Source organism: Semicossyphus pulcher, unplaced genomic scaffold (genome assembly GCF_022749685.1).
Source record: "Semicossyphus pulcher isolate SPU_LCO1_2020_fin unplaced genomic scaffold, fSemPul1.0.p SCAF_17, whole genome shotgun sequence".
NCBI lineage: Eukaryota > Metazoa > Chordata > Actinopteri > Labriformes > Labridae > Semicossyphus > Semicossyphus pulcher.
The window spans coordinates 4,546,860-4,565,989 of record NW_027211681.1 but is presented as its reverse complement, the minus strand read 5'-3'; the positions used below and the strand labels follow the sequence as shown (position 1 = coordinate 4,565,989).

Sequence of the window (19,130 nt, the reverse complement as noted above, 5' to 3'; positions counted from 1 at the left end):
CAGCATGTCTCTTCCACAACAGGAAAGGAAACAAGCAGAGTTTTTCTCAGTGAGTCACTGTCACTGAGCTGTGCCGTGACCCCCTCTATCACGTCTGACCGCTCAATGACACGCTGTCAGAGCCGGGGGGAAAGAGCCTCCAGTGTTTGCAAGCCAGCCCCTCCATGTTTCCGGGCCTGTCAGGCCTGAACCTCGGGGGTTGCGACACAAATCCATACAAAGCATCCATCATGGAAAGGAAAGTGGCAGCAACCGATGCTGATGACAACCAGAAGGTCAGGCGTCTTGCTGCCAAGGCCCCTGGGGTCCTTCCTCGCCTCGTCAACTATTCATTCAACGAGCTCACTGTCATGGAGGGTCCAGCAAACATGGCCAAGGACAGAAGAGATCCAGCTTTGACGAGGGCAGAAGTCCATTTAGCATCTTTTACAGGAATTATTACTGCTGAATATACCAGATTTTAAACAGCATATTTGATGATTTGATCAGCAGAAATTTAGCAAATCTGAAAAGACATCATTCACGTAGTTCATCTCATGAACTAGAATTACTTCCTAATGGTTTTGCACCCAACAACCAGAAAACAGTTTATACCCGAGTCCATGTTTCTGCCAAAACTTGAGTTCATTCCCTCCAGGTGTCCTGAGCTTTCACATTCACAAGAATGGGATGGTTGGACGGACATCCTGGAAACATAATGCCTTGGGCCGAAGCCAGTGCGGAGGCCTAAAAATCCCACACGTTCTCTTTCCTATGTCCTGTTATAAATTGTGATCAATTCTGGGTCGGTTGGCTGGAAAAAACAAGGAATATAAAGCCATCTTCAGGTGCGTCAATATGTGGCCACACTCAACTATTCTCTACTAACGGTTTTACTGAATGATTATTGGAGAAAACAAGCGTCAGCTCCAACTTAAAACAGAGGAATACTAACACTTCCATCCATCCATGCATTATCTATACCGCTTATCAAGTTCAGGGTCACAGAGGGGTTGGCACCTATAACGGCTGTCATCGGGCGAGAGGCGGGGTCAGTCATATGGCTGACACACTGGGAGAACATGCAAACTCCACACAGAGAGGCCCCCTACGTCTGAATCTGGATTAGAACAAGGAACCTTCTAGCTGGGAGGCAACAGCGCAAACCACTTTAACAGTTCAATTTCTTGTTTATTAACACAGAGATGAAAAGCATTGCACTGTCTCGGTCTTCTGCAACTGCTCTATTGGACATTTAACCACACCCAACAATGAACACATCTAAGTTCTGCCTGAAGCCAACAGAAAGATGCTTTTCGGATGCCAGGCCCTCAACATGAGGTCAGAGATCTTATTAAGAGGCTCTAGTGAAATTAAGGCCCCATTTCCTCCCATTTGCGGTCGTGTAATTATTCTATTTATCCTTTTTCATATCTATCTCCTTATCACTGTTATTTCATGGTTGTCCTGCAGAGTTTCAGTGCCTCTCTTGCTCTCTGACAGTCACACATATTCATGTGTGTGTGTGTGTGTGTGTGTGAGAAGGAAGGACAAGCTTCCTGTCAGGATGTGGGGTCCGGCAGGGGGACAGCGGCACTAAGCCAGAAGTCACAACTTTCTGCTGAAAGCAAGCATGTTAGAGTGTGTGTGTGTGTGTGGGTGTGTTAATGTGTGTGTCCTTGTGGTTTATGCATTCATGTGCAATTGTCCGCGTCCTGATTGCTCTGACCACTGAGCCAGCAGACTTCATTTCAGTCATTTCATCAACGGTAGGAAATTCTTCCCCAAACATCAAAGGGGTTTGTGGCTCATACAGTAGCCGAGCCTTCATTCATAAATTCCCAAACAGCAGAGCTCCTGGTGAACGTGAGTATGGCCAATTATCAGCATATCTCCTGCCCTGCGATCATAATAGGGGCTTCACTGGTCCATACAGACTCGAGATAATTAGACCACCAAGGAGGAGAAAAATACTCCAGAGCAGGGGCCTCAGAGATGCCCTTTCTTCCTCTCCTCCGGCCTCTCGTCCCTTTCTACTCCCACCATTCATCTCCTTTGATGCCTTTTCTGTCTGCTTTCTGTCCTCCTTTCACCATTTTTCACACTTGTTTTCCTTTCTCCCTTTCTACCAAGCAAAATGTACCAAGAAATTAAACGTTTAAGTACGTGAGAAGGACACGCCAAGCAGTTAAGGGAGTCTTTGTTGTTAAATACAACAGCATTACAATTTTCTCAGAACCAATATTATTAGTCAGCGTCTATGGCTGTCGAGAATAAGAGAAAATGCAACCTTCCCATTATCACATGATATCTCAGCAGATTCTTTTGTACTTTAAGACCTGAGAAACAAAAAGTGGCACGAAGACCAATGGCCACAATAGACACGTAACATTTTTACAAGGGTTGCAACTCTGTGCATTTTAAAGAAATGGGAGTGAACATACTATACACAAACATACCACCACACATGTAGAAATGACGTCATATTCATTGTGGCTGACTGTCGTTCTGTTTCTTTGCATGTTTGTACAAGCAGGTCCAGCTGTTTCCTTCACGTTCCCACTTACTCACCAGTGACACACACACACAAGCTCCCATCCCTCCCAGTCAGGAAGAGCTTAAAGGATACCCAAAAAGAAGCAGCTTATCCTTGTGTCAACGCATTGTTCCTGACAACCAGTGTACACACACGGTATGACTCACGGCCACCACGGAGACCTAGTGATGCAATCAGGAAGGAAAACCTTGAAGCGAGTGACAATCGCCACAGCTGAGTGCTAACGTAGATGTTCTGTTAAAGTGCAGTTTCCCTTGAAGTCGCTGGATCCTGCACCTGAGAAGTTTTGACTGGATTGAAGTGATTAAGAAGAGATTAAATAGCGGTATGTGTTACTTGGTTAGAAGGAATTTAAGCGAATATAATTTACTTTGAAGAAGGCCGCTTGCTGGTCCTGTCTCACCTCCACTGAGGCTCCTTATTTTGGCCCCTGATTTGAGTTTTCTGGCTCCAATGGTGGTCAAGATGTCGGAAAGCAGCAAAAACCAAATCCAGGTTGACTCTATTTTTTTCAAAGCCTTATGAGTGATGTCACAGACGTTAATATTTATGTCTGCAGAGCAAGCCTTTCAGTAAACAAACACCAGGTCTTTGTGGTGAAGCTAGGAGCTTAACACCATATTTTTCACAGCAAAGCAAATGTTTTACATTGTCAAGATGAATGATGCAGCACGGCTCTGTTCGTGCAGAAAGCTAAACACTCCAGAGTGCTGACTCAACATATTCACCTGGTTTGTTTCGTCTCAAATGCTGCCACTCTTTTTATCTTTCTGGCATCTTGACAGGAGCAACTTTAGATTTTCCACTGCCGACTCGCAGCGTGCCTGCACCACCATCACACGTGTCACAGTCACCCTGAGACACAATGAGAACATACCAGAGGATCCAGTGACAGATATCTTAAAGCCACTGTAGACAGCGAGACCTTTAAAAAGGCAGAACAAAGAGCAAAGCAGGCAAAGGAAGGATTACACAACCGACCAAGGATCATAAAGCACAAGGGATTATCTTTTCAACCTTCAAGCTTAGATGTCTGATCATTTTCTTGCTGGGATAAAGATCACTCAGACGATAATCGAGGAAAACTGCTGCAGGCTAATGGTTAGGAGGAAGTACAGTGTGTCCCTGTGCATCAGCGTCAACTCTTATTGGCTCAACTCGCTTGTCTGAATTTTTCCTGTCTGAACATTTTGAGACAAATCAGGATACATTGGGGTACAAAACCATTTATTTAAGATAAAGGCTATTTAGGGCCAAGCTTTAATTCAATCCATTAACATCAATTAAGCTCAAACTCTTGTATGTATTCAGATATGATCGGATTCCTGTGCCTTTAAGGTATGGCCAAAGTTCTGCATCAACAACACATTCATTCAGTCACACTAAATGACTTGTTGGAGCAGTGAGAGCTAAGCAACCATGACTTCAAACAGAATAGTTCAAGGACACATCATCAGTAAGACAGTCTCGTTCTTTTAGCCTCAGTATGCCTCAAAGGGTGTTGGATGTTTTGTCCAACCACGTCTACAAGCATAATGTTTATATCATTTCAGAATGGCCTAACTCAAGGGCAAGGATATAACTCTACTGTCACAGCTTCATCTTGGCTTGATCCTTCTAGCTTCCCCTATCAATCTCCAAGAGCTCTTTTCTGAAGGTCTTTGCAGCCTTGACATGATGGCTGATCCAACTGGTGTAATAAAGCATACATCACACAGTCTTCTCCAAGACCTTAATGGTGTCAAACTGTTAAACACAAACATGGTTGTGTAGGGACTATAAGACGAGAGCTTAAGAGAGGATTTCATCGACTACCTACTTCAAACACCTGGACAAAGAGTCAAATTTGCTGTGTCAGAGAATTCAGGCTTTGGGCAAGATGTTTCAAACAGCATAACAAGGTCACAAAGATAAGTAAACTTTAAAAACCATGGGGAATCCAAGGATATCATGGTCAAACCTTAAAAGGACCAACTTGTATTTTGGACTACACTAAGACTGCTTGATGTTTGACTGTATGATGACTAAAATCTTTAGCAGGTGGGGATGATCTTTGAATACAAATCCAAGATGGAGTTAAGCATACTAATTCGTTGATGAAGGTGGTCAACCTCAGCTAACTCTTGACATTTGCCTTCCAGTAATAACTTACAAAAGCCATCCATCCATTATGTATGGCTTCTTATCCTGCTCAGGGTCGCGGGGGGCTGGAGCCAATCCCAGCTGTCATTTGGCGAGAGGCCAGTCAATCTGTTTTTCAGTCATTCACAGGGCAGACACGTAGAGACAGACAATCACGCACACATTCACACCTATGGGCAACTGTTTAGAGTCACCAATGAACCTAACGAGCATGTCTTTGTACTGTGGGAGGATAAGTCCAAACTGGGATTTGAACCAGGAACTTTGTTGCTGTGAGGCGGTGGTGCTGTGGTGTCGCCTCCCAGGTAACCCTTAATTTACAATATATACCACTGTAAATTCCAAACATCTCTATTAAAGTCTTTGGTATATAGGAATGGATCTGACCCAAGGTACTGATGTCATGCCAGCAGAAAGGCCATGTGATGATTTAAATTGGCATCACAGACTTGTAATTGAACACTTGGATCTCTGTTAAACGTCTCAGGGAGGGAACATAAAGGCAGGAGGGAGATACACATTCTCATGTTGCATCTCAATTAGCCACCGACTTATCGGCGAGTCAGCTAAATGCCGGGATCACCCTCAGGGTCCACATTGCAGTGTAAGTACATATTAGCCTGATCAAACACAGGGAAGTAGAGAGAGGAGGAAAAGAGGGATGGAGAGAGACCTCAGAGAAGGCCTGTTGTCTGGTGGAGCAACAGCAGCAAGAAAGATCGCTTCGATACATTTTTCAGCTGCGCGAGGCGATACCGCAGCTATGCACCGAGAAATTCCACAACTTCCTTCTTCCTCCTTCTGGGCTGACAGCATCATCCTCATCCCTCATCCCCTCCCTCCTGTGGTGTCCTGAGAGTTTCCTCATCCATTAACATTGCTTATTAGATAAAAATCTACAGTAAGATGAAGGGATGGGAGGCACAGCACAGCAGTTGGCCTGACTCTTGGTTTTCCCTGCGATTAAGCTGCTGTCAGATCAGGTGGTAAACGGAAAATCTTCAGTGGAAAGAAAAAGAGAATTGAATATCTTTAAAGTTGAAAAAGTGACTCGACTCGGTTTACAAGGTGCCTGATGGAGCAGACAGACCTGTCATTTCTGCTTCTGGCTCCCACACACACAGTAGTGGAGTACGGTATCAGTTCCACTCTGCACCATTATCCCTTTCAAGTCTTCCCTTCTGTTTAACCAATCAGAAAGTACGCCCACCGTTGCAGCAGGATCTGGTGTTTAAAGACGAGTATGAAGGGATCTTTTCCACATTTGAAATGAAGGCGAGGAAGATTTATGAATAGTTGGTGGGCGATACTAAGCATGGCTGCGTCTTTCACATGGAGGAACTTACTCGTCACAGAAAATGAGACACCATCTGAGGTCTCTTATTAACAGCCGACAAAGCTGGATGGCTTTAACAGAGGATGGTGTGGTGGAACGACCAGCGAGGGGAAAGGATCTGATGGTCTCATTAGCTGCTTCAGAAGCTAATTTTACGGATTTCTCTATAAAATTGAAAGTCCATGACTGAACAAGCAACATTTAAAGTTAAGGAAATTGACATTCTTTATTATGTTTTAATAAAGGGATCCAGGGAAGTGTTCTTGTAAGTTACTTTGATTGTTTTCTGCAGTGTCTTATAAATCTAACACCCCGCAACTGTCATCAGATACTTTTCTTCAAATAAAACGCACTCAACCTTATCGCTGTTGAAGCGCTAATAAGTTTTACAGACTGACTGATTCACTGCTGTTAGCATTGGAATCAACAACTACCTAACTGTGCTGATAAACTCTATTCTGAAGCAGCTACTCGGGTGATACAGCCATCTTTTTTATAGTAGAAGCCACAAGTATGATCACAAACTGTGTTCCCACATAATTCTTTTCCAAAACGCTAACACTAACTCTCCTGTGCAGTGAAACCATTAACCAGAAGTCACGCTCATAACTCACGTTGCATGGGGCCTGGAATAAGATGGATTTGCTTCCTATACAAGTCTTCCACTGTCTTTCTCTGCTGAAGAAGCCGCTTTCCCACTGGCCAAAATACCTACTAACACCCGCTAACTCACGGCTTTTTTTTAATGGGAAAGGTTACAATCGGCATTTAGACCCGGGTCAAATGACTCTGCAGTAGACACAGATAATAATCGCCTCAGCTCTGATCGGCAATGATGGGAACACAATACCTGTGTCAACACGCTAATCTCCGCCCCCTTTTCCGGCATGATGCCATGCTCCACCTGTAACTTCTGTGACTCCTTGTCATCTACAAATTCCGCCCGTCTCCATCCGAGTAGCCCTCGAACGTCGCTCCAAATTTGTCAGCGCCCAGTTTGATACACAGATTGAATGAGTATGAGTAGAATGAATGAATAAGTAGAGACAATAAAGACCTAAGCACCATTACATCTTCACTGTTTACTAACCCTGGAAAGGAGCATACTTCACTGGCAATGGGAACGGAAACAATCGGCATTTATAAGTGGATCTTCCGGAGTCTGAAAAAACCTGTGTCAACATGCTAAATTTAGGTGGGAAAGGGGTGAGTTTCCATCTGATTTTCTAACCAATACAAGATTAGAAACGCTGGATGAACACGACATATTTAATAACCAAATACTTGTGAAAAATCTTTTTTCAACTTTCACTTTATGACTTTTTAAAGTTTGTCTTAACTTCACCTGACACTTGGACAAAATGTAGCTTAAATCTTCTATTACTTTCTCCTCTGAGTCCTCCCTCCTCTTCCTCTCTCTCGCCTTCAGTCTGTGTGTGAACCCATCCGTCTCTAATCCTCTTCCGGTACGGCTCACTGAAACCCCAGCGTTCATTTGTCCCACTCTTCCTTGTGCGTCCAATAGAGGGAGTCTGCATCTCATCCCTCTTTCCATTCATCCCTCCATCCTCTATTTCCTTCTTTTAAATACTTCCGCACTTCCTCTATTGGTCTGACTGTTTCACTCCTCCCCTCATCTGTCTTTCATCTCCTTCGTCCTCCATCAGGTCCTTCTCTCTCTCTCTCACTCTGTCCGCTGTCCTTCTTGCAAAGAGAAGGACAGCGCGGCGTCCTGGCAGCTCTCCATCCTCCCTGCCTGGGCGGAAAAATAAACAAGAGTCCACATGTTCCCGAGGAATTTTAATGACTTCCATAACTCCGGCTTCTTTACCTGCCAAACCCCAGGCAGCAGTGGACGGAGTGAATGAGCATGTTTAGCGGCACTGATGACGAGCTTTGTGAGCCTGAGCCAAGTAGAGTCCTTTGAAGAGAGGAGCAGCTTTGAGAGAGGCTGGAGGTTTGTCAAGTGAGAGGCCATATTGACAAATCTATGTGCAAATAAATTGTAGATTAAAGATGTCAACCTTTAATGCCCCATCATGTTGGGTAGTGTGTTGGTGCCTTACGAAGTGATCAGTGCAGCCTCCCTAGCCTGTTCTTATTCCTAAGTCTTCAAATACTGGCAATTAGTTGCAACCCTGTCTGGTCAACCAGAATCCCAAGGTAGTCATTACCCTAGTTTTGACCTAACTCTGATGTAAACCCACTGTCGGCAATATATCAGAGCAACTGGGACTAATGCACTGACCCATTAGCTTGTATTGGTACTTGGGAGCAGAGCCAAAGACCATCTCTGTCCTTGGCTGAGCTGTGTCAATACGCTAACATGATAGATTTGTTGTCATCTGTGAGGCGATATAATCACAAATACGTAGAGGGTGACCGTATACGAAAGTTGACTTAGGTGACTCTTTCCCAGTACTTGATAATCTCTGGTGTTAGTGCACATTTAATTGTTTATAAGGGCTTTTATAGGAGAGATAAAGAGCTGGAAGCTTCAGAGATTGGGGTCCAGAAAAAGCTCTCTGTCAGGTGAGAAAATCCTTGCTGGGAGTGTGTTTTTAATGGGGCCATGACCCACAGACTGTTAGGTCAAACTCCTGTGACCTGACAAGAGAGCAGACGACGGGTTGATAGAGTTCTCTGTCGAGGGCCGGGGCAGGGCAATAAATCTGTGGGATTACTTGTCAGTCTAAATATTGAGACTGTTAAAGAAATAGAGAACCAAAAGAAGAGCCAGTTTATGGATAAAATTGTTCAGAAGTAAACGGGTTATTGAAAACTATGCTGATATGTTTCCTGACCCAAAATTGAACCCAAATTGTTAGGGTACTTGTCGTACTCCTTGGTTCCCTACAATGATTCATGCACCATCAGGGCTTCATCACATCTGTACATTTCTCTCTGTACTGGCCTTTTCTTCACCTTCATTAGCAGCACATTACGAAATCAGACAATGTGTTTTATTACAGATGTGTCAGCGGTGGGGAACACCCAGCCCTCTGGCAGGACCACAGTTTAGATTTCTGATCTCCTCAGTTATGTTTTTCTTTCCTCTCGACCCGGGACCAGCTGCAGAGGAAATGACAACACACGGGGAAAACAACAGAGATTGATAACATCTCCTCCCACCTACTCCTGCTCCCCAACTTTCTCGCTTATTTTCCCCCTTCATGTATCCAAAACTGGTCTTTTTTTTCTGTAGATATGGCTGGTAATACATCCCTCCCTTCTTCTCAATCAGCACCTCTAGTCGTTTCATCTACACGCTGGTGACCCCTGACCCGTGAAAAACATACGTCACTCTGATTTGAACAAACTGAGGAGGCTCACACACTTGCAGATTTAGTTTCTTTCCTCCTGGCCCTCCTTGGACCCGGTCCTCTCTAATGCTCGAGGAATCTGGGCTGTGTTCTCAGACTTCATACCCGCAATGATTAGCAGGCCCCTGAGCATAGAAGCACTGAACTCCCTAAAACTTGGTAGAGCTTTATGGTTTAACACAATCAAGGGATTGTTGGGATGTTTATGATCTCAGATCCCAGAAACTACATGCTGATCAGTAAACTCTCGCCAAGAGGGAACAAACATAAAGATCATAAGCATATTAAAAAAGCATATTTTCCAGTAAGCCTGATTGGGAGTATCAAGATGAGAAGGTACAATGATCGCACCAACTAGCCATATTTTAGCTGCAATCCAGTTTATAAGAAACAAGAAGGCGGCTGATTCTGCAGCAGAGGCGTGAGTTCAAGATTAACACGATTCACTGCAAAAGAAAGAGGTTAAATGTTGGAATTTAAAACATGGACGATCTCTGACACTCATTTTTCTTTCCCTTTAGAGAGATCTTTGAATGTCCGATGATTTGGACTACGTTCATCCAGTAGAAACTCAACGATCCATTCGTTTAAGCTGAGGGCAGATGAGGGCGGACCATTGAAATATAATGCCTCCATTTTGCACTAATAAGCCCAGTAAGTACTTCGTACTAACACTAAACCTCCTGAGCTTTCACCTTCTAGCTTATCTTGACCTGCTTGGGTTAACCCTATAAAACAACGCAATAAATCCTGTGGAGGGTAAAACACAGTAATGAACTCTGCCGTGCCAGTTTGTTCCAAATTTCCCCCAAAATTCATCACAGCCTCTTGAACAAACTCTCTACAACAATGCTTCTGATGTACGGTCCAACACCTGTTTGCACTTGGAGGCTTGGAGGAGACTCTGATTATTAGAAAGTTTGTGGTAAACAGTCTCTGCTTTAGTAACGAGGTTTGGTTACAGCCAAACATGAAACCACAGTTGGGTCCAGCACTGCTTCACTCTGATGTAATTCCCTTGATGGGAGGTGTGGGACGTCATTGGAGTCCCTCCTTACTGAGCCCTACTCGCATATCCTATTCTGGACGGGAGAAACCCCATCCTGACTTCATAAATGACATCCAGGTTTTGGTTAAGAAGGAGGAAAGAAAAAAAGGAAGTAAGAGGAGCAGATTTAGGAGGAAATTTGAAGGCGGTGTGCCCAGTATCCTCACCACCAGAGACAATATTCGCCAGGACAGAAAAGCTTCCCACTGACCGATGAAGTCATTCTTTTAGGTCTTTAAAAGCAATGTTTTGCACAGTTCTGCAGTGCATTTAAGGGATGTTCTGCGAGTTTGTCCATGTGTATTTTTTCAGCTTTGTTGCTATGATTCTGTACAAAGTGACGAGGCCAGGATAAGTAAAGCAATTCTCTCCATCCTCCGTGCTCCACACCTCCTTTTAAATCCCTCAACCTGCCACAAATCACACAACACAGAACTGCAAATCCCTGCAGATCAATGTCACACCCGCAACAAAGCAACAACTCCTCAAAAAAAGTTCTCACTTTTCTTTGTAGTTCTCACTTTCCTGTCAGAGTTTAAAGTGAAGGCTTTCCCTTTTCTGTGTTTATTCCTTAACAAGTAGAATGTCAGAAGTCTTTTCTACTCAAGTTTTTACCCTACAGAATCGAGAAATCTAGCACCTAGTATCTTGCATTTGTTGGCCATTATAGCGGGTATTAAACATTACAATAAAAAAACTCATAAAAACACCTTTAAAACAGTTATTACCACATCTACCAAAAATTGAGTATGGCTTCAGTTTGTTGTTGTTGCTTGCATTAGTAGTAGACCTGCTTTAGCCTCTTTCCAGACATGCACTGCAACCTAGAACATGTCCGGACGTTACCCAAAAGAGCTGTATGTGACAACCCAAATGTTGTTGAACTGGACATATACATTGATACATCGATCTGTTATAACATTACGATCACCTGCCTAATACTGTGTATGACCTCTTTTTGCCACCAAAACAGCGCTGACCCATCGAGGCATGGACTCCACTAGAGCTCTAAAGGTCTGCAAGGTTGGGCCTCCATAGATCAGACTTGTTTGTCCATCACATCCCACAGATGCTCGATTGGATTGAGATCTGATTAATTGGGAGGCCAAGTCAACACCTTGAACTCGTCGTTTTCCTCAAACCATCCCTGAACCATCTCTGCAGTGTGGCAGGGCGCAGTATCCCGCTGAAAGAGGACACTGACTTTAGGGAATACTGTTTACATGAAGGGGTGTACTTGGTCTGCAACAATGTTTAGGTAGGTGTTTTGTGTCGAAGTAACATTCACAAGAATGGCAGGACCCAAGGTTTCCCAGGAGAACATTGCCCAAAGCATCGCACTGCCTCAGCCGGCTTGCCTTCTCCCCATCGTGCATCCTGGTAACATGTCTTCCCCAGGTAAGGGACGGACACACACCTGGCCATCCATATTCACTCCCCCTGTGTATCAATGAGCCTTGGTCGCCCACGAACCTGTCGCCGGTTTATTGGTTTTCCTTCCTTGGACCACTTTTGGTAGGTACTGTCGACTACAGACCGGGAACACCCCACAAGAGCTGCACTTTAGGAGATGCTCTGACCCAGTCATCTAGCCATTACAAGCGTCAAATTGTGGTGCTACTGCTTCCAACACATCAGCTTCGAGGACAAAATGTTCACTTGCTGCTTAACATATTCCACCCACTGACTACTATACCAAAGCAACAATCTTTACAGACAAGTTCTTCTCCACCTTCAGCTCTACCCAGCAGGTATTCCCAGTAGCTTAAATCACACCTGACACCGACAATCTACTGCTGTGCTTTATGTCTTGAGGGCAACTACTGACAATGTCTCGACCTATTTCTATCTTGTCTTTTGGAGTTCAATGAGAACGGCTTAACTCATGCTAATAAAGGTTTGATGCCAGGTTTATACAAAACAAAAACCCTGAAATCCCCCCCTTCCAACTGCTGATAATCCCTGTGACTCAGCACTAGTCTGTATAATCAGAGCCAAGACAGGCAGGGAGGCTGTCCTTGGAAAAAGGAGACTGAACAGAAACAAAAACAAAGATGCTTTATCTGCAGAAAAATGTTAATCATGCATCTCAGGTCAGAGTGGAGCACAGTGAAGGAGTTATATTTGCAGATGATGGAACCAAAGTAACCAACCTGCACCCAAAAGGAGCTTGAGCACAATGGAAAGTAAATATTGGTCGTAACTGTGGGGGAGAACCGTCCTGCTGCATCGTGTCCCAAAGGCCTGAGTCATCTGCTGGTTTGGGTGATTATTTCCCAATATCTCATTCACTGGAAACTTTTACTCGCAGTTTATGGCAGCATTTAGTGAATGACCTAATCCTGAGCATTACTTAGAAAAATTACTGAAATATTATTTGGTCCTATGAGGCAAGTTGTTTACCGGAACAACAGTTCATGAGCACCTTCAGTAAGTTTCACAGGTGCAAATTCATTCTACTCTTACGACTGTGACATCCATGTTTAGTGACAAGTCATGAGAGACATGTGAGCAGGTTCTCCCTCTCAGTGAAGACAGGTTCAGAGAAGCTTTTCCCATGAACTCTGACCCCGTCTATAAAAAGTGTTGGGAGAAGTTCAAACTGTTATTGGTTTCACCCGACGAGCCTCAGGTCACCGCGGTCAAGGCCGACTGGGAGCGAGAGGTTAGAGGGCCTAACCACTGCTGGGCAAAGAGGAGAGTCAGACAGTTGGCCGTTTAACTGATCATTTCATCCAGGGGAACACACAATGGATGTAGTGAGTACAGTTCTTCTCTCCCTGTCTCGCCCTATCCTACATAAATCCCAAATTAACTGCAGTAGAAGGACTGATCCGTACTAAATCAAACAATTACCCTTTTGAGGCGTTTCCAAGAATCTGATTGAGCAACACGTCTGTACCATGATTAAACCGTCTGTGGGAGAGGACAGCTATGAGACAATCAGCTTATGTCAACAAAACAGGAGATACGAATTTATGTCTGAGGGACATTGAGGATCAGTCAGCCTCGTTTGTGGGAGGATAAAACTTTAACAACCTTTGTTTTTCTAAATAAAAATCACCTTGACTGTTAAACATCTTCCATTCTGGCACCGCTGCTTCAAAGACGGTACGCTCTTGCTCTGTTTAGTGCAGAGAAGTCTGATCACAGAGATTTGGGCCTGTTCGTGTGCACCTGCAAAGTGTGCAGCCTTTTGTCAAAGCTCACATCTAAGCCCCTCAGTGGGACCTCGCCCAAGCACATTTGGTTTAACTTAGAGCTGGGCTGCAGAGTTCAATCAGACCTGAATCACGATCATCAGAAAGGACAAGAAACAGCGCAGAGATTTCATCAGTAAGAATCTTTAGTCGCTGTGCCAATGAGTGACGCTACACAGGGTTTATTGAGTGTTCACTTTTATACAAACAATTAAGCACAAATTCAAGCTCAGAAATATGTACAGTTTACACACACACACACACCGGACACACACATACACACATAAACGACACGTACACACGCACTGCGGTTGGGTATAGCTTTCTTGAGGACTAAATTAAACGCAGCAGACTCGGACAGCTGGAAACCATGCTGTATGACATAATCTGAGGCAGACTAGCCAAGCTATTTAACACCAACAACACACACACACACACACACACACACTAACAGAGCCCTATTACGTAAACCATCGATTTACAACACAAGCTAGAAAGAAAAGCAACACCCATTTCATGGACAATAAGAGAACTTCTTCCTGTGTCTTTGTAAGGCACACACTCATTCATGCACACACACACACACACACACACACACACACACGGTCTATCATCCTTCCCAAAGTGGAAACATAAGGAGAGGAACTGGAGAGGTACTTGGGTCACTGGGGTTGATTGAGACACAGAGACGATACTTCACCTCCTCGGCCTCAGCATGGGGGGAAACGTTACCTACTTTTAAAAATGATATCAAACTCCACGTCCTCAGTCAAAGTGCAGTAAGTCACATGTAATGGTAAGAAATCTGTCTTCATTTACCACAAAGATATATCACAAAGCCTTGACCCCAAGGCATGGCGGTGTTGAATTCAGCTGCAGGGTCGCCTCAGGGAGAGGAAATCAAGGCCGGCACGACTGCAAATCATTCGGCCTGAAGCAGCAATATTTTCTAAGAAATCCCAGCACACACAGTCGGTCCTGAAACAGTGAGAAGACCTGAGAGAAGGGCCAGAAGATGAAGACCAAACAAAGCCCATCAAAAGGGTCCTGTTATATTGCTTCTCAGCAAAAGAGCTGCAAGCAAATATTTAAATAGACGTTTCAGGATTCATTTGAGGAGCGAGGCCGTCACTATGGCAGCCGGTGCCAGAGAAGCAGGATGTGTGCATAGATTACACGTCTCCTCTGCAGAGTTTAATCTCACTGCAGAATCTATACCACACTTTGGTATAACGGCACCTGAAATCGCCATCCACACTTTGTTTCTTTATCTACAATTTTCAAAGTAAAGCTTTTCAAAGTAAAATCTAATGTCCATATAATCGTTGAATGTCTTCATACGTACTTCAGAGAGGTGGACAGGGGAGGGAAGTGTGTGTAAAACGTGCAACCTTTCTGCCTTCAGGAGGCAGCCGCACGGACGCAGGTGTGAATCCATCACACTTCATTATTTCAGCACTGAAGAGACTAACCTGACAGCACGTCAGAGATGATTTGCCCGCAGCTGGGAAAATATTTCATCTGTGCTTGTCAGGAGGAATTGCTACATGACAGCGAGCGAGACAACCCAAACATCCCTGTTTCTAATACAGACATGTCCACACTTAAGCTGTGTAAATATAGATTCTAAATGTCATTTTGAAGCACTGCTAGCTCATTAATGTTGAGAGCGCAGGTTTATTTTATTGCACTGCAGGATGGACAGCAGACGCAGACATTTTGCTGCAAAATTGGGATGAAATGGGGTTTAGATTTCTGTGCTACTTCTTCTGTAGAGCTTTAGGAACAAAGGGAATACAAGTATAAAAGCTCCCTAACCTTGAGGCATGGAATGCAAATCGGCAATCATGCAAATCGCGTCTGGTGGTGCATCAAATCTGAATAAAGTGAGGCCGCTGAATGCAGTAAAATCGGAGCTTGCAGACCAATAAAAGAATTAAACCACAGACTTTCCCATCACCAGGCATGAAAGGGGGCCTTTCAGAGGAACACCCAGAAAACAACAGCCAGAAATAGAAGCGAGCAGCTCCTCGTGGCGTCTTATCGCAGCTCTGTCAATGGTAAACAGACACCTATGAAAAGACAGTTCAACTAAAGCACTTGACTGTATCGCTCCTCCTCTCCCTCAGGGTGGGGAAGAGCGGGATAAGAGCCACAGCACACAAGGAAAAATCCTGGACTTTTAAGACAACTTTTATACCACGACTAAATACAGGTCCCAGCTCGTCTCTTATCAATGCAGAAAACCCAGCTCTCTTTATAAGTGCTAGCAGATGAAGCCACCCCACCACCACCACCCCACTCAGCATGCTGACACTTGAGAGGGCGGCACCTCTCCTCTGCACACAGAGAATCGTCTCAGGCCCATTCACAGCTCCCCGCTCTATTCTTCTCTGTAGTAAAAGCTGTGTGAAAGGAAAGAGGAGGGCCTCGGCAAGTTCACTTAAAATGAGGCAACGAAAGCAGAAAGTTCTTTAGTAACAAGCTCAAAGTTTCTCACCTAGTCTGAACTTCTGTGCACAGCATATAGAAGAAATAAAGTGCAGAGAAAATGCCTCAAAACTGAGACTGTATATGCGATTATCACAGATCCATGTTGTGCCTCTTGGTGCTGTCAGCTCTAGGAAATCTCACCACTGCACAGAGGCAATGAGAGCAGACAGCAGTGAGATAGCAGCTCTGATGAGGGAGAACACTGCCTCTATTATATAAGACAGACTCACTTACACACGTACAAACACAGGCAACAATAAGCTAGCATGGTAAAGAAACTGCACCACAAACCTGCTGCACAGCCAGTCAGAGTTGCTGCTCCGAGTCCTCCTCTTTACAAGGCGGTAGTGATCCACCTGCACTGCAGCGAGTCCTCAGCCTGTACTGCTCGCTCGCTCTCTCCCTCTCTCTCTCTTTAACACGCCTCTCCCTCTCCCATTGTAGCTGAATGCAGTGTAAAAACTGTTGCGCCGGCTGCCCTCCTTCCCTCTTGCTCCTCCTCCTACAGTATCTCCTTTTTTTTCTCCTTCGTTTCTCTTCCTTCTCCGGCTAAATCAGAAGCTTCACTGCGGGGAGCAACACTGACAGAAAACACACAACTTATCTGCTGCTCGAGCTGCAGACGACTGGCCAGCATGCAGAGGGGGTGGTGGGGGGTTGAAGAGGGGAAAGGGGGAGGGTCAAACCTGATTTAAATTCACACACACACACAAACAGGAGCGAGATGACAGGGTCCTCTCCCCTCAGGGTGCTGCAGTGATCTTTTGTGAGACAGACCTTCAAAGATTTTCCTTTTTCAAACGTTGTTATTCACTGCCTCAGAGCTGAGGTCAGAGGTAACAATCAGAGTGAAATGAAAAGTGAAAACACATTGCATTCATTCCCTCCACCTTTATTCTTTTATCATTTCAGCTTCCCTTTTCATGAACCTCCACTTTCATTTCAGATCAAACTTTGAATTTTAATTTCTCCCGTCTTTCACTGTTGCTAAAAAACTTTTCTTTCAGCGAAGCTTGAGAAGAGAACCTTCCCCTACTTTCCCTCCACTAAAAGGTCCCTCCCTCCACCATTACTCCAAGACATCCAGAACTTTCCCTGATAGCAGCTTAACAACCTCCTCATGTGAGGAATCTGCCTCCTCACAAAAGGAGCTCAGAGGAGAATTCCACCAACAGAAAGAACAGAGGTGTTGGTATTCAGAAGCTGGGAAATTAGCATAAAACGACTCTGAATATCTTGAAGGGTTATTGTGCACTTTTTATCTTTTAGAAAACCTGAGCAACCAGCAATACTCATTTATTTAAAGGTAGAGTTCAACATTTTGGAAAACTAAAGAGGTATGATGCAACAGCAAGCAGACCGTTAGCTTAGCTTAGCATAAAAAAACATGTAGCCAGAATGAAGAGAAGGTACACCCAAAACAGAGAATAGCTGTTTCTACACTTTGGCTTTTGTATAGATACAAAAACAAATAAAAGTCTTCATGCTAAGCTAAGCTAACTTGTTGCTTGCTGCTGCTTTTTACATCCTAATTCCGCCAAAGCTCTGTGACGAAGATTCTCCATCATGCCACCTTTGCTATTTTACATTGCTCTAATAATTGCTGACGTAAAGACGCCCCTGTGCCGCATCACTGCGTTGAGGCAGCGAAAGATGCGCAACATGTAAACAAAAGAGCTTGTGCTTCACATATACACACACACAGTGCTGTCCCATCCCACCGGCTCTGCTGTTTACAGTGACAACATTTCGCATCTGTCACTTCCTCCAACGCCGGCTCAGAGGCGGAACCACTTCGCCCCACTATTACATAGAATCCTGCATTGAACTGGTAGTGTAAAAGTGGCTTATGAAGACATGAGAGTGGTATCAATCCTCACTCATTCTTGCCAAAAATGTCATCAACATTTTTTTCTAGGCCTACATGTTGTAGGAGTCAGAGGGGACGATGGATTTAGGCAGCTTTACGAGGACACACAGAGTTCATCGGTTTAAGTGTTGTCACAAAAAGTCAATTTGTTAGTTTGGAAGATATAAAAAGAGGCTCGGGGAATGACATTAAATTAGCATGTGAAAGGCTCACTCAATGGCTTCACACTGACCGGGCTGTCCACGCAGAGTTCACATTAGGAGTCATCCTCACTTTTCATCATTCACTTCTGTCCTTCCCTCCTTCCATGTCCCCTTACAAACCTTTCTGCGTGAAGCACTCTCATCACAGAAACACAAAGCATGTGCGCAGTAGAGGCTTTCATGGGCATCATTTCATCACTGTGTTTTCAGCTGCTGCTGGGATGATTGATATTGAGGAAAATCCTTTTCCAAGAGGCCTCAGATTTCTCAGAACTCTGCTTAGGAGAATTAAAACGGGCCTCGGCTGACATTTATCCTCCGTCCTGTAGAGGCAAATTACTGGTGTGTGATATTCATAGTCGGTCAGAGAAACAAACTAATCTAAGATGAATTTTTAAAAGTGCTTCCAAGAAGACGCTTCCATTTAGAGTAAAAGCCCGGCTTTATTGCTGACTAGCACAGAGAGGAGGCAGGCAGTAATTATAGGAAGCAAAAATACATTCTACTACCATGTCTGCACAGAAAGCAAGCGAGCCAGCTGAGCCTGAATCAATTCAGAATCAATTATTCAAGCTAAGAGAGGAGGATTATGGGGAGACACACTCAGACTGAGCTACTGTATACCCAGCTGTCAATCTGTGAGTGGCTGGGATTCCCTGCTCGCTCTGCCGCTCTGTGCGGTGAGCGCGGTTTCATGTTTGTCAAACTCGTCTGGGACGAGAGGATCAATCCTCGTCAGGGCTGAGAGCAGAGAATCTCCCTCAATGGAAACTATTTAGTCGTGGTGTATTTAAGTAGCGCTGGAATAAACAGCGCCCTCAGTGTTGTCAGGAACAATTTGTAGTTGACAGATAATAGCTCGTGTTTGGAGAGAAGTCTCTTTTATCGTCCTGTAGTGTCCTTATACACATTCATCTGGATGGTTAGATGCTTCAGATACTTACGTCTTTATTAGAGGGCTGCGTGACCTGGCAAAAAG

At 44.4% G+C, this 19,130-nt stretch overlaps 1 protein-coding gene across 2 annotated transcripts in view; it reads right to left on the bottom strand.

Annotated features, from left to right (window-relative positions):
- The window catches only part of add3a (adducin 3 (gamma) a), an 88,730-nt gene that overhangs the window by 57,630 nt on the left and 11,970 nt on the right, over positions 1–19,130 (bottom strand). The window contains exon 1 of one of the 2 annotated variants that reach the window (XM_069665224.1): positions 16,370–16,640. The exons of the other annotated variant lie outside the window; for it this stretch is intronic. The gene's annotated coding sequence lies outside the window, so the exon portion shown is untranslated. Of the gene's footprint in view, positions 1–16,369; positions 16,641–19,130 lie in introns of those variants that run through there. 2 annotated transcript variants of the gene reach the window in all.